Below are 17,200 nucleotides of genomic sequence, written 5' to 3'. Positions count from 1 at the left end.
GTGCCCGTAAAGAAAATCGAAAGTAAAACAGATGTGACCTATATCGCATAAACGAGTTCTCTTTTTATTGTTACGTGTGATGAAATTTTTTAACGTTATGTATACATTACAATAGTATGTATAGTAACTCAAAAAACGTCTTATTTTACTTTCAAATCTTATATATATAAAACTCAAAGATGACTGACTGACTAACACAGTGATCTATCAACGCACAGCCCAAACCACTGGACGGATCGGGTTGAAATTTGGCATGCAGATAGATGTAATGGCATAGGCATCCGCTAAGAAAAGGTTTTGACAAATTCTACCTCAATAATAATAGGGGATGAAAGATTGTATCCTGAAAATGTATTAGGACCGCGCGGGTGAAACTGCGGGCAAAGCTAGTAACAATAATATGTAGCTACATAATATCCGAATCGCGCAAGGAGGTTTTCAATTAGATTATATTTTTTATCTTCTTTTCTTCATAACTCAATGACTTTGAATGAATTGATTCTTTTCTGTGTTTGATAATAAATTGTTGTCATTTAGTCCCATTTCAGCATTTGAATTTTTACCTCAGGGACGTTAGTAACTATTTATTGTAGAAAACATTCGCGTAGAATCCAATGCGAAAAAATATATTCTGGTGTTTGAATTATTCGCAAATTAAATGCTTTTTGTCTCAAGTACCTTGTATGCACAACTGTGTCTGTGTTATAGCAATTAGCAATTACAAATAATTATTATACCTATGTAATTCCCACAAATATTAGGGCAAGGCGATATTTTAAATACAATCGGCTTTTTACGAATCATTCACCAAGAACAATGATAATAAACTTAGTTTTAATTAAAACCGAGAAAAAATTGTACACAGTATAAATAATTATTGGATGTACACGGTCTTTAAATGATTGAATGGCTCTTCAGTTTTTTGCAGCTATTTCCATTTAAAGGTATTTTCATACTTAGCTAAATATACAAAGCATAAATTATTTTTCTACAATATTAATTGCATCTTGTGGAATTGATGTCAGCTCTTAGACTAACACGTGTAAATTATGATAAAAAGCTATTTTTAAGGAACAACTGTCTCTTGTTTTTAATAAAAATTTTAAATAATTTTATCCTAAATTCACTCCTATTTATTTTTATTATATTAACTCTCAAAATTAATTATTATTTTGTGTACAAAGTAACAATTTTCTACAAATGGTGATTACCTTATTTAATACAAAATGTACAATATTTCACGAGAATCGGTCCAGCCGTTTCTTGGAGTATAATAAAAAACATTATGACCCGAGAATTTTATACGTATAAAGAAATGAACTTATTTAAAACACATCATCTATACAATATGAAATAATATCTATCTATCACAATATGTTCAACAATTTATCACTATGAGGTAGCAATTATTAAAAAGTTGCCTATATGTTATTCCAGTTGTCCAGCTGTCTACGTACCAAATTTCATTGCAATCTTCAGTAAAATTCAGTAGTTTTTGCGTGCAAGAGTAACAAACACACACACATTACAAACTTTCGTATTTATAATATTAGTAGGGCAATCGTCAAAATCAACAAACAATCAATGCAATTATCTCTATGTGTTCCATTATTACACTACATCTTAAACATATGTGAAATAAAGAATAATGACTGAAAGATTGCTCTTACGTTCTGGAGGGTAAATCAGCCATTAACTTGTCCGCTACAGATAACAATTTAATTTGAACGAGTATTTGAGAGTATCTATTTGAGCCACATAAAACCTGATGCTCTATTGCGTATAAGAACATTCTATCTTTATTAAATGTCTATAAAAAAATAAACAACATAAATTGTCTATTAAACATGAATGAATTATAGAATGTTTTACATGTTAGCAATTGCATTTACTCTCTTTTCTTAAGATTCACATATGTTGAATTATTTCAATAAAATATTGAAAGACGAGTAAGCAATAACGTGCTAACCCTCAAAAAGCTTTCGAAGATTTTGATTTTAAGCAAAAAGGCATTAAGTCACATGAACGTTATAAGTATGGAAAGAACATATTTTTAAGAACTGTCCTCAGTATCCCTCAAACGCGGTTGTAATTTTGTCCGAGTTCAAACGCTCAAATGGTCATTGTGACCACAGCAACAATTGGCGGCGGGCACACGCGCACACGCGCACACGCGCACTAATACGCATTAAGTGGGGGACATTTTGGTAACACTAATGGATTGAAGGGATTATTGCGCGTTACTTACCGGGCTTAACATACTTCTTTGGGGAATAAATGTCGGGGTAAGTGAGATGGCCGGACGTTTGAGGTTTTATTCTTTTTGGGTTATAGAGAATTATATTGGAAGAAAGTATTGTAAAATGCTTTTACGTTGAGCAGTCAGAAACTGAAGTTCCATAAAATATTAATCCTGTGATAACCTTAATAAAATATTCATTAATATGTTTAAATCTTGCAATGAATGATGGATGGGTATGTCTTTGTCGTAATAACCAAATAATATTATTGTGTTTTTTTAATAAGCACTAACCTAATCATAAATATACAAACAGAAAAAGTAAATATATATTAACAAAAAAACGCGTTTTATAAGCCGAGTCTATACGTAGATATATTATGATTGATACAATATAACATTTATATTTTACATTGAAATACTTCTTAATATAAGAGCCATTAAGAGACTCCTTGCTTATATTCACAAATGACACACCTGAATCTGAAACCTTATAAGACAACACTACGTTACCGAACCTTATAGACGTCCGAAACATAAATTAACCAAACAACCTGGCCATATAACATACGATATTATTGAGGTTCTTTTGTTTAAGAACATGTCATTACTAAACATTGGCCTGGAGCCATCTTAATATTGTTTTAATAGCGCTAAGCCGGTGAAAGCATTTTCGGGTTTTCGTTTTTTGAACCACCCGCGTATTTTTCATTTTGATATTAAACTATTGCAGTGTCAGTTATGTAAGACATGAAATCCTCCCTTATGAGAGGAAAGATTAAGAACAACTAACAAAATTTATAGCGCTAAAAACCACATGTTCTCATATGCTGATTTTACTTTTCAGCAAAATATAAATAAATACGTCATATAACGATACGAATGAAACAATATTTAGAACGAATTCATCTCAATAAACCACAATTCAATCAATATTCAAACGCATTAAGCATACTCTTGATCATTAATATCCCCATATACTGTGCTTATTCAATTAATGTACAAATAAACTTTGAAATAAATGTACCAAATCGACCCTAACAAGTGAATAATGGGACAATAGAGCACGCGCAGGGTTCCAATATACAGGTAAAGACGTCCGACCCTTGTATTAACTCCTGTCAAAACATAAAGCGGGTGTTTTAGACCCGACACCGATAGGGGGAAATTCGCTACAGCAGCGTAGGGTTGTGCGTGAAATCAGCTTATAGTTATTGGAGAATGGTATTGTGCTGGTGAGTGTCAATTATAATTAAGTGTGGAATTAAATTTGCTGGTACAATTGTATGTAGATCTACAATTGTTGGCCCATAGTTTCGTGGGTCTTTTTTTTAACGTTTTTCGGTCTATCGCCGAGTTGCATTGCTATTTAAAAAGTAATCATTTCATAACTATTTTGAGTTATAGTTCTGACTTGGTAGAGTATTGCTTATAACACGCTTTATTTAATCATGGCTAAAATGAAATGTTGTTGACCAATTTTGTTAAAGAATAGAAACACGAACACCTAGTTTGTTAACAAATAATAGACAAAATAAGAAATTATATATATGTCAGTAAAGCACGCTGTGATATCCCAATATGAAATTGTATAAGAATACACAATACAAAGAGGTATCCAGCCATTCATAAGGTATTTAAAAACTACATATTTTATTATTTAATTCAAAACCTAAGAATCATAAATTCTTATTAATCTAGATAAATAACAAAACCACAGATAATTAATACCATAGAAACAGAACCAGTATTTACATTATCAACAAAAAAGCATAACTAAATATTTTAGTACAAACTCTCTTGACACTCTATACAAGCAATTTTACCTGATTGCAGTTATCATATTAACATAAACAGGCCCATCAAATGTAATAAACATTCATACAATCATATATAGAATGCAATTTGTGGCCAATTGCAATGATTTGTAGTAATCACCTAACGACCTAGGGTCATGGTGGACGCTGAAGTCTATTTTTATGAAGAGGCTTAGTAAATTATGATAATGATGTTAGCTTTGTTGATAATATTCGTTCTAATGTATGAAATCAATTTCTGAACGACAAACCTTGTAATGGTAACAACTTCACTAACTAATCTCATTAATAAAAATATTATTTTTAATAAAACGAATCTGATGAATGCTGTTCGAATTTATTAATTAACATATTAACTCATTAAATAAACAATCCTACTAATCCTATCCCACTAATATTATAAATGCGAAAATTTGTAAGTATGTGTGTGTTTGCTGCTCTTTTACGCCAAAACTACAGAACCGATAGCAATGACATTTGCTACGTAGATAGCTGGAAAACTGGAATAACATATAGGCAACTTTTTGTACCGGATACGGACTTGCGCGGGTGAAACCGCGGGGCGCAGCTAGTTGACTATAATACAATACACTTTAAAATGCAGTCGAAATTGACAATACAGTTGTACATTTTGTATTCGATGTTCAGGATACTCATAGTATATAATTATATTGAGAAGTTTTATCTGACGTTTATGATATATATTACTTGCTTTTGCTCGCAGCTTCACACGCGTCTTTTTTGGAGTATTTTAATAGATGTAATTGTACATATAAGCCTTCCTCTTGAATTACTCTATCTATAAAATTAACGCAAAATCCTTTGTGTAGTTTTAAAGATCCAATCATACATACATACATACGGACAGACGCGGGAAGCGACTGCTTTATACTGTGTAATTAGGTGACTTGTTATTTATGTAAATTCTTTGGTATGACAGAAAAGAAGATGACTTAAATACGCTCAGCATTAGCAATCAACAGAATACATGAAACAAAATGGACAGCATATTAATATAAAATGTCATAGCGATCGATCCATTGCATTCAACAACATCTACATAACTAATAAGTTGTTAGAACAAGGTCTTTATTATCACATATCCAGTAACATAAATGAACGTCGTTCGGAAAAATGGTTCACTGATTAAAATTGTCTATTGTTGGAACCATTTCCAAAACAACCGACAAGAGCCTAGCCACTTTTAGGTAGGGCTACCACGTAGTTTTAACTATAGGTATTTTATGGTTTATTTTTCTTTACACAGAAAATCTTTGGAATATCTTTATTAATAACATTAAATCTATTATATTCAAACACGTTTCCCATACATAAGGCCTTGACTGAAATAGAAATGAGTAAATACGAGAAAAATCGACGGAAAACAGCTATTCCAACGAAGGCTGGACGCGATCAAGCGAGAACGATGATATTGGCACACTTAATTTTGCCTGGCACACATGTGCATCCATGTACAACATCTAATGTACAATCGATATTCTTGCTTAATTCATCAGCATAAGAATCAATTCCACTTAAAATAAAATCGGCACTTATGACATTGGAAGTTTTCAATTTTTCAGCATATCTTACGTTATATAGTATTTTTAAAGGATTTCAATCACTATGCGTCTCGATATAAGAGTTGTTTTTCAATCATTATAAATCAATGCTTGTCCTAAAATAAGTTATAGCATTCAGTTATTACAAGTGCATTGAAGGTTACGTATTGTTCATAATTAGGCATTTTTTACGAACATTACGATGAATTGTGAAGATAATCACTTTAGAGTTTTATTTTTTCCCAGTATTCAAGTAGCGGTCATGGTAAATGTCATCTTGTCAATTTAATGCACTCCTCCATATAGATACAAAATTTATGCTAACTCTTTAATGAATATCAGCATTTCATTATTTTTTATAAAATATTATGAGTTAATAATACTTCTTATAGGAATTTAGTGATAGTAGCAGTTTCTAGCTTTAATTTGTTTTTTTTTTACGAGTTGCTGAATATAGAAACTTATTATGATTTCTTCTTTGGTGACCGCTCACTGCATGTTCTTAGTAATAGAACATGTAAATCAAGCCGCAAATTATCACTTGAAACACCTTTATCGCTTTAATAGACCATCAATATTCCTATTTTCTGACAACATAATCGAGTCAATTTTCGTAATTATCGCCCGTATTCAATTTTCAATTCAGTACCAAAGTTATTAATTTCAGATTATAATTATTTATTCAAGAAACTTGTGTTTTTTTCTGTGCTAAGAACAATAAAACTGATTCGTTCTCATTACAAAGTAGCATTTGTTTGTGTTTATATTCGATTTGTATTAAAAAAATATTAATGATATTGCATTTAATTTATTAAATGGGTGTTGTGAGAAATTCACGACTTTTAAACATTATTTACAGTAGCGGACCAAGAACGTACCCGCGGAGACCCTTTCATAGATTATGAATACATGCGTGATGTTTACATCCACACACCAAATGTGGCCTTAAAACAAAACCTTCAAATTGGCCTTCACCCTTTCGGCCGTTGACCTCACTAATACGTTTATAATTATACCTTACAGGACCGACGCATTTGTAAACATAGGGTCTATGACGTAACATACAACTACTTGTTAATTTTTTCTTCACTAACAGCATCTTTGAGTTGAAACAAATGATGGGTGGCCAACGATACACTTTTATTTTTTGTTGGCTAAATTTTAATGTGAAGTGAATAAAACTTGTTATATCAACAGACGAAGATACAACCTATGTTGTATCTTATTATATTTTTCTTTGAATAAATATCTGAATTTTACTTTTTTATTAGTTGGGTAACGTTAATAGTTTAGGCTAAACGCTCTCTCTAAAGTACGTAATATTTTAGAGTGGTCATCTCTATAAGGTTCTATTATTGATCCTCAAATTAATTTCGACTATGTTACAGAAATGATATCTGAACACGTAACATAACCGCATTCATTATTATCAAAACTAGATAATACAAATCATTCGGTGTACTACAAATAAGCCATATTCCCAACCACCAAAACCAGCCGCATCCAAACACGAAATCCAGCAAGCATATTGGGGACCACGTTCAACCGTCATAACAATTAAAGGTGCAAACAAGTCATTGACCAAGGGAGACATTGAATGAGTTCCGTGCAGACATGCGACCGAATGAAAACGAATCTTACTGCCGCTGTCACGTCATGAGTCTAGCAACCCTTTATCTTACATGCTAATATACGTGTTGCGATGCACCGTGATTTGGTAAGACTTTTGCTGGGTATTTGTCATTCCAAGGACAGTTAAACAGGGTTGTAGAAAGATGCTATTAAAAATGTTTGTCATATTTTTCACAATACATTGGTAATTTAAAAGAGGGTTAATACAAATATCAATTGTCAAAGTAATTTTGAATATGCTAGTCTATTTACACGATGCTTAATTTATTTGAATAGTTTGTAATGTAATAAGACTTTTATGATACGTTTTAGAGCTCCGGCCGCCAAAGCAAAAAGTCGGAACTCTTATAGGATCATTTCGTCATCCATCTGTCCGCCTATCTATCAATACATTTTTCTCAGCAATGGGTTAAGATATCAAGCCGAAATTAATAATAAATACTTGACTCTATATTAGCTTAAGTCTTGAAAAATTCAAACTTATATGTGAACGCGATCAAAATATAGCTGCTTATGTTTCATTTTTAAAATATCAGATTATCAAACCTACATAATTTGACAACAAACAAGGAACTATAAGCAAAGAACTTAAATTTATAAAAATTTATTACTAGTTTAATACAAATAAAATTTTGCTTATTCTGTAGCCTACTTAAGTGAAATTTCTATGGATACCTAGGTATGCGAGTCTAACTCGCACCGGAACTGTTACTTCAATCTACTAAAACATTAAAAAATACAGAAGTAAGTTCAAGTACAACAATGTTGCGATGGAAACGGCGACTTTTCCATAAATACGAGTAATTAAATGATAGGAGATATGTAAAATATGTTAAAAAAGCTCTTAGTGCAAGTTAATCTTATTTAAACTCATGTAAACACATAAAATAACTCCATTATAATTGAAAAAACCTTTTTTTATTAGCTTCTTTAACGTCTGTTTTATTTTATTTAAACTCTCGATAAATTATTTAAAATGGAGTAAACAGAACACAAAGTAAGTTCGACGAACCAAAACCGTCTAAACGTATAACGTATAACTATATATAACTATTAGGCGCAAGACACCTAAAGAGCTCCAAATATTTCTCATGTTTACAGCTAATTTAGTGTAATTTTTACGTCTGATGAACATTTAATCGCCGCGATTTCTTATCGTTGATTTAACGGTGCTCTGAACGTTTTTGTTTTGTTCGTGCTTTAAGGATCGCGTCGGAGCTATCTTAGCAACATTTCTTTAGTATTATATACCTATAGATATGCAATACGTTCTGCTTTTTGAATGTGGTGCTCGAGCATGCTTCGGCACGAATTGGGCCAGCTCGCACCGGGGTAGTACCACACCCCACAGAAGACCGGCGTGAAATAGCATACTGCTGTGTTTCGTTGGGTGTGTGGGGGAGCCGGAGGCCCATATCCTTTTCTTTACCCTTCCCATTCCTTACCTTTATTCCTCTCGTCAATCCTTTCTCAATTCCTTTCCGATTCGAAGTCGGCAATCCATTTGTAGAGGCGTATGGTCTGCAAACGTTCTTACGCCTCTCCAAATGTTCATGGGCGGTGGTAGCGCTTACCATCAGGCGACCCACCAGCTCCATTGCCGATGGTGACATAAAAAAATGTTGGTAATACTATAGATACGTTGCTAAATTGTTTGATTTAAAGATAGTAGTATATACCATGCAGTAAAGATAGTATTATGCAGTAAAAATAGTACTTACTGATAAAGAATATACATTTGTAACTAGTGCAAAAATTTCAATAGTAATAAAACCATGAGACACGCTTTAATGACAATCATCAAAACTATCCCACTTGCTCTTATTTATATTGTTATATATTATTATCCTGGCGATCCTAATCACAACAATAAGAAATACTCAAGAATATAAGTATTGTAACCGACCCTTGACAAGCGCTTTTTGTTCAAACAAATTTTGAATGAAATCTATCAGCTTTATGTAATAAAATCGAATTTAACGAAGTCGTTTACATACTAACATACAAGCATACAAACATACAGGTGAAGCAAATAAACACGTGTTTAAAATATAGAGGAATTTATAACTGGGAACTGCAACTAGTTGTTGTAACGTTTTCATTGCGAATTGACTATCTCTGTGCAAAAAAATCACAGCAATCTCTTGCTCCGTTGCAGCGTGAAGGAAGGACAAACCAACTAACACACTTTCGCATTCATAACGTTAGTTTGTATCGAAGAACTATTAAGTTTACGCTTTTAAATAAAGGCCCTTAATATAATTATTGAGTTTATTGTTTAGAAATTAAAAACTTTTTAACGGATTTTAAACGCGATTTATTCATTATATTATTAACCCGACGTTTCTAACACATTACAGCGAGCGTGGTCACGGGGAGACTGAGATGTTACCGAAAGTTTTTAATTTCTAAATGTATGATACTCGCGTAAAATCAAACAATAGAAAATACTGAGTTTATTGTTATTTAATATAATTTAAAAATTCAACATGTCTCAGTTTTGATCTGTATGGTTCATATACTTTATTAAGAAACCGTGATTTTCAAATGCATTATAAATACTTGATTTTTCAAATAAAATCCACATAACTTGTGATTCTTAAACATTATATGCGTTAAAGATTTAAAACATACTTGCTGCGTAAAATTGAAACACTCTCCGTTACTCTGTCACGCAAAAACTACTGAACCGATTGCAATGAATTTTATTGTGGGAGTCGAGCACGCTTCGGCACGAATTAGGCCAGCTCGCACCGGGGAAGTACCACACCCCCACAGAAAACCGGCGTGAAATAGTGGCATGCCACTGTGTTTCGTACGGTGAGTGGGGGAGCCGGAGGCCCGTTTCCTTTTCCTCACCCGTCCTAGTCTATTCCTTCTTTCCAGTCATTAATCCTTTCTTTTTCCCTTACCCCATGAAAATGGGCAGCGCATTCACAGAGGTACATTTGCGAATGTTTATGGGCGGTGGTGATCGCTTTACATCAGGCGAACCACCAGCTCAGCTGTCCACTATGACATAGAAAAAAAAAAAAAAAGAAATTATGTACGTACAGAATAGCACTTAGGCAACTTTTTATCCCGATATTTCTATTCCGCGGGTAAAACCGCGGGGCGCAGCTAGTAACTGTTATATAAGAAACTGAAAGACATGCTTTGATAAATTAGTCAATTTAATTGTCTCCTTTGCTTTTACAAGGAAATTAAAGCTCAGCGATCCCAATCATAATCCTACTATCCTACTTTATCCTACTAATGTTATATATGCGAAAGTTTGTAAGGATGTGTGTGCGTTTGTTGCTCTTTCACGCAAAAAGTACTGAACAGATTGCAATGAAATTTGGTACGTATACAGCTGGACAACTGGAATAACATATAGGCAACTTTTTATCCAGATACTTTTATTCTTTTCTATTATCTATTCTAGTAGTATGATATACTCGTGAAATTATTTTATTATAACCGGTCTTTGATAAGCGTAGAAGTTTGTATCATATACTGGCTAGGTATTTAGCCAGTTTCCGTGACTAATACCTATGAGTCGAAATATACACATTCAATAAATTATTGGCGTACTGATGACAGATTACGTATATACATTACACGATATCGATTATAACTTAATCGAGTTACAATTTATAGAAATAATCGGTGTTGATTTATCGATTATAACGCTCGTTTGTTACAATCGAATTTCGACGTTATCACCCACGAAATATGATGTATTTTTGATAGAACACAATATGGTACCCATATAATTTGTATCGGGAAAGTATCAAAGGGCCGAGGCGCGTTGATACTTTGAATAAATCAACAAAAACGACGGGCGGCAATGAGTAATGCCCAAATGTATGCAGCAGTTTCGGACATAGAAATGTGTGGAGCTGATTAGGTCTTTAAAATTATAAATAATTTAGGGTTAAACTAAGGCAATAGTAATGTATTGATTAATAAAAATAGTACACAGATATTTTGAATTAAGAACCAATAAGACATGTATAAAATTATTATATATAATACATACGATATCAAACAGAACTTTGTCAAATAATTTTGATTGGTTAAAATAAGAATAAAACGAGATAACTAGAAGAATTCGCAATAGCAATGTTGCGATCAAAACCCCTCATATTTCCATTCAAAAAACAAACTAAAGGCGACTCCACTGCACCTCTGTCCGATACTAATTCGTGCTTACCTATGCGAGCGAGATGTGAACACAAATTAACAAAAACAAATACCTTTTGTATATTTAAACTGTAATTTAACGCTAACTAATGTTAATTAAAATAGATCACCGCTGCGTTGCCGTGTTGCTTTTAATATAGCTGTTTGCATATGTTAATATTGAAACAAGGGCCTTTTGTAATTCATGAAATAATAATATTATTTCTAAATTAAACATGTATGTAATTTTATGTCAAAATATAAAAAAAAATTGTTACATATTAGCTGTTGCCTTTGTGGTCTAAGGAAAAAGAAAGGATAAAGAGAGGATATACGACAAGAATGAGAAAAAAGAATGCAGTCGTAGGGAACATGATACGGATGTGAACGAGCCTAGAGGCAAAAACAGTTTCTACAGGAAACAGCCGACATTAACTCTTTAAATTACTCTTTTTAGGTCATATCCTTACAGAATCGTCGTCGTTCGTGGTTACAACCCTTTCGGACGTCTACTGTTGGACATAGGCCTCCCCCAAAGACTTCAAAACTACCGACCAGCTGCCTGAGTGCAGCGGCTCTCTATCACTTTAATAAAAAAATAATAATAATGAAAATAATAAATAAAAAATAACATAACATAACACATCAAAATTCTCAAAAGGGCCTCTGCGTGTTGGATCTGTGTCCCCACGTAAGCCTTCCAAAAGACCGTGTGCTTTCCTTCTGGGGGTACCCGAGTATTATGGAAATGAAAATAAATACGTGCAGTATAGTAAGAAGATTCCTCCAAATAGATGAAAACGATTAACACATAAATTACTCACCACATGCTGCATTTACTTGGTCACCACCCGTAAATGTAGCTTTTACCAGCATTTCTGCTGAGATGTGAAAACAGATGACATTAAAACAACAAAATCTTGAAAATCTTTGTATTGCCAAATCTAACATAAGGGGGCGTCCATAAATTACGTAAGACATTTTTCAGGATTTTTTGAGGATTTTTTCTACTAAAAAATAAAATACGTGATATTTTTTAAACCCCCTCCCCTCTCCCCCAAGTGAGATTCGGAAAGATTTTACTTGACCCCCGTCCCCTTAAACACCTCACGTAATGTATGGACGCCCCCTAAGTATGTACATTGTCTTTCTATTAATTTTTTAATTTCATTAATCTCCTGAATGGAACAAATTTCTTCCAACACCCAGCACACATTTATGTGAAGACAAAATTTAAAAAATGAACTATAATATTTGTTTATTTCATTTGTTACTATAACGTCCTTTAGAAGCGCTATTAAATCATTATTTTGAATGGGATTTGCCACTTGCTCGAAATAGGTGCTCTTTGAAAATCATAACAATAAATTATGGCTTCTCACACGTTAAATTCTGTAGTTTAATAGATATTATCCTACTTAATATTACAAACGCGAAAGTTTGTAAGGATGTGTGAGTGTTTGTTGCTCTTTCACGCAAAAACTACTGAACCGATTGCAATGAAATTTGGTACGTAGATAGCTGGGCAACTGGAATAACATATAGGCAACCTTTCATCCCGATATTTCTACGGGATACGGACTTATGCAGATGAAACCGCGGGGCGTAGCTAGTTATACATATTAACCTTCCTCTTGAATCACTCTATCTAATAAAAAAACCAAATACGTTGTGCAGTTTTAAAGATTTAAGCATACACAGGGACATAGGGACAGATACGACGACTTTGTTTTATACTATGTAGTAATATGCAGATGAGAAATACACGTAGATTGTCACAGGTAATATATATGTGTTTTCTTTATCACATAAGTTTTTCGCCCTGTTCCACCTGGTTGGACATTGTTCTATTTTAATGAAATATAAGCTAGATTTAACTTTGTAATGGAGAATTATTCAATGGCCCAGTAGTTTCGGAGCCTATTCAATTGCCTGGTATACTTAAAACAATGCTAACAAACAATAAAAAGCACATTCTATATTGGTATAGATATGAATTAAATTCTCGTGTCACAATATTATACAGACTCCTCCATAACGGCTGGAACAATTCTCACGAAATGTGGTGTATCGGGTAGGTCTTAGAATCGGCCAATCTATTCATACCCCTAAATAATAAGAGTCAGGCAGAACAGCGTTTGCCGGGTCAGCTAGTGATATTATAAACAAATTTCTTTGCTTTCCAGCATCAAACCGCCATCCAAAGACGGAGTCACCAAGAGCAACCCGAGCAAGCGCCACCGGGAGCGCCTCAACGCGGAGCTGGACACCCTCGCATCCCTGCTGCCCTTCGAGCAGAACATCCTCAGCAAGCTGGACCGCCTTTCCATACTGCGTCTGTCAGTTAGCTACCTGCGGACCAAGAGTTACTTCCAAGGTAGGTGCTGTAATAAGATTTCAAAATAAAAGAGAAAATAGGACATTACTTCATTGAAAAATCCTATTCTATAAATTAAAAAGAAGAAACAACACTTAGGGACTTCGCTATATTTAAGTAAAACTATGTATACAGAAACAATCGAGAGTTAGTGATAATAACAATAGCTGATATGTTTGTAAAAAAAGAAGTGATCGTTATACCACATAAAGAACGGCTGATTGGATTTCAATGAGTTTTAGTTCTTTGGATTTGTTATCCAAGTGATAACATATGATAAAAATTGAAAAAAAAAAACAAAAATAAACTACCTAGGTGCTGCCGGAATTTATATAATTGTAATTCTTTGTTACAATAACAAGAAAGAAAGCAGTCAGAATCAAATTCATAAAGGAAGTAAATATTTTGGATTTAAATCCAAAAAAGATTATTAATCTGCGCTTATTAAAAACAGCAAGCTGGTAAATACGAATTTGTAAATAATACCTTCTTAGATTATTATTTTGAATTCACCGAATTACAAAATAACAAACAACAAACTTTTAGTATTCTTGAAAGAAAATCAGATGAAACTACATTTAAATAGAATTTAAAACCAACTGATCTAATTTATTTAACGAATGCACTGAGAAGAAATCGCATACCAATATTCGATTACTTATAAATGTTGGCTACTGAACATATTTAACGCTGTCAGGCAATTTTATTATAGGCTGTATGTATTAATAATATTCGAGAGCTCGCTTCTCGTTGCGAAATCGATACAGCAGTTCGCGAGTGATTAGATTTCCTTATCATTGCATCTCTGAGTCACGTTTCTTCGGTCTAATTGGAAGCATTTGTTTGCTTGTGAATGATGAGAATTTGGTTGTATGCAATTTTGATTCGATCATTTTAAATATAATAGAAAAAGGAAATAGTTCATCAAAATTGAGATAATGCTTATTTGGAAAACAAGGGAAATAAATCACACTAGTATTATAAATGTGAATCTTTGTTTATTTAGATATTCGTTCGCCAACGGGACTTACGGGAGTGAAACCGCGGGGCGCAGCTAGTTTTACAATATAAAATTATTTGTATTGAGACTGTTAGTTCGATGATAATATAAAATAATTATAATTAAGCCTATTTCTAAGTATAATAATCTAAACACAACATATTTCAAAAGAATAAATTTTAAATACTATAATATGTAAATATTGAGCGATTATCAATCATACTTTCATCAGAAAGTTATACATATCTTTTAATAGAAATGCAAAAAAATACATTTAGCTATATATACTATATTTTCTCCGCGAAACCAATTCATTTACCATATTGTTATACTATTAAGAAACACAAAATAAAAATTTAAAATTGCTTTTACGTATTGGTGGTTTTTTTGTTACGATTTATTACAAGAAGCTTTAAATATTATTTTACCAGTATAAAGCTACCTATCTTGACCGAGTAATAGATATATAAATAACTAGACGCTCATCCCGGCTCCGCCCGAATACCCATATTCCTGTTTTATCCAAAAGGAGCATTTAATCGGCATATAAAGTATCCTATCACCAAAGCCAGCTCACCCTGTCCTGTATACCAAATTTCATCAAAATCCGTTCAGTAGTGTCAGCGTGATTGAGGGACAACCATCCAAACAAACAAGCATTCACATTTATAATACTAACTGCGCCCCGCGGTTTCACCCGCGTAAGTTCGCATCCCGTAGGAATATCGGGATAAAAAGTTCCCCATATGTTATTCCCGTTGTCCAGCTGTCTACGTACCAAATTTCATTGCAATCGGTTCAGTAGTTTTTGCGTGAAATAGCAACAAACACATCCTTACAAACTTTCGCACATATGATGTTAGTAGGATTAGTGTGATATATCCATTAATGAATAAGGATTAAACCCAACTTGCCAAACTATAACAACCGACGTATTAAAACACATTAGACATTTAATTTCCTAAACAGAATCTACAATCGTCTGCAGTAATTGGCCACGTAAATCTTACCCCTACTTTGCATATGTCCGCTACCACTGCGTATATCACAGAGTGAGTTATTAAGCCTCTTTATAATTTTATATCGAACGAAATTCGAATATAAAAAGCAGTGGGGGGCGGTTCGGGTACTTGTCGAAAGTTCACTGATGAACGTGGAGTACTGGCGAGTGCAGAAGTTCAAATTCAAATTCAAATTCAAATTCAAAATTATTTATTGTGATTCACAGGTTATTAGGAAGGTATTACATAATTATAAGTTCTACTGTGATCTGCCATGTGGCGTACAATTGTCAAATTTAATTAAATTAAATTAAATTAAGTTGGTATTACACTGTGTTTGGAACACGCGATGATTCAATGTAGTGCTTGATGTCTTCATGAGGATTTCATTATAAATGTTGTTTTTAAAAATAGAATAAAAAAAATTAGTACACTGATCTTGAAATGTTTTAATGCAGTTATTTTAGGTATTTTTATGGGTGTGCATAACTGCCTTCTTAACCTTATTTTACTAAATGCGAATAATGACTGAATAAAGAATAAGGTTCTGGTACAATCTGCCACAGAAATCCTTTATAACAATGGAAATCTTACTTAGTTCATACAACATTCCCCACACGACTGTACCATAAAAATATCGATAATTCTAATTAAATCGATTGTTGAGGCATCGATTACAAGAGCGAGAGCAGCCGTAAAGATTTCGCCGCGACGCCACGGGATCTCGATAGTTTAAATTTTGTGAAATATTTAAATTCGATACCGCGGTAGCCTGCTTGTAAATAACTCGATTCCCAGAAGGTTTACCGGTCATTCCGATGATTGTGCTTGTTTATGAGCGCAAGACGAGTGTGTGCGTAATGGTGGTAATTAGCTTATATGTTTTGTATTGCGGAGTCGTCTCACAAGCCACTTGAAGGGCTGAATACGATAAGATTACGTTTATTCAGACATGTGCTTTATGTTTTTAACGTGTGATTTCTGTAATATAATTCTCATTCAATGTTAGCACTATGTATATCTATCCATAATACTCGGGTGCCTCCAGAAGGAAAGCACCCGGTCTTCTTATGTGGGGACTCATGTCTAAGACGCAGAGGCCCTTTTAAGAATTTAGTGCGCTGTGGGACACCTATTATTATTTGTGTTATTGGTACTGATAACGCATGCGCGTTATAAGATACTAGTTTTTCGCCCGCGGCTTTACCCGCGTAGTCGCAGGAAAGATAGACACGGTGTTTGCCTCGCATGTTCCCGTTCCCGTGGGATCTCGATGAAAATTATCCTATGTCCGTCTCCTGGTTCTAAGCTACCTCTGCAAAAAGTTCCATCCAAATCGGTTAATTCGTTCTTGAGTTATAAATAGTGTAACTAACACCACTTTCTTTTATATATATAGATAAAC

General features: G+C 33.5%; 1 protein-coding gene across 1 annotated transcript in view; it reads left to right on the top strand.

The window, feature by feature from the left end:
- Positions 1-17,200, top strand: part of LOC119828875 (aryl hydrocarbon receptor) — a 94,142-nt gene that overhangs the window by 31,046 nt on the left and 45,896 nt on the right. Inside the window, exon 2 of the mRNA XM_038351163.1 lies at positions 13,604-13,794. The gene's annotated coding sequence lies outside the window, so the exon portion shown is untranslated. The remainder of the gene's footprint in view (positions 1-13,603; positions 13,795-17,200) is intronic.

The sequence above is a fragment of the Zerene cesonia genome, chromosome 9 (genome assembly GCF_012273895.1).
Source record: "Zerene cesonia ecotype Mississippi chromosome 9, Zerene_cesonia_1.1, whole genome shotgun sequence".
NCBI lineage: Eukaryota > Metazoa > Arthropoda > Insecta > Lepidoptera > Pieridae > Zerene > Zerene cesonia.
The sequence above is the reverse complement of the archived record's forward strand: the minus strand, read 5'-3'. Positions and strand labels throughout refer to the sequence as shown.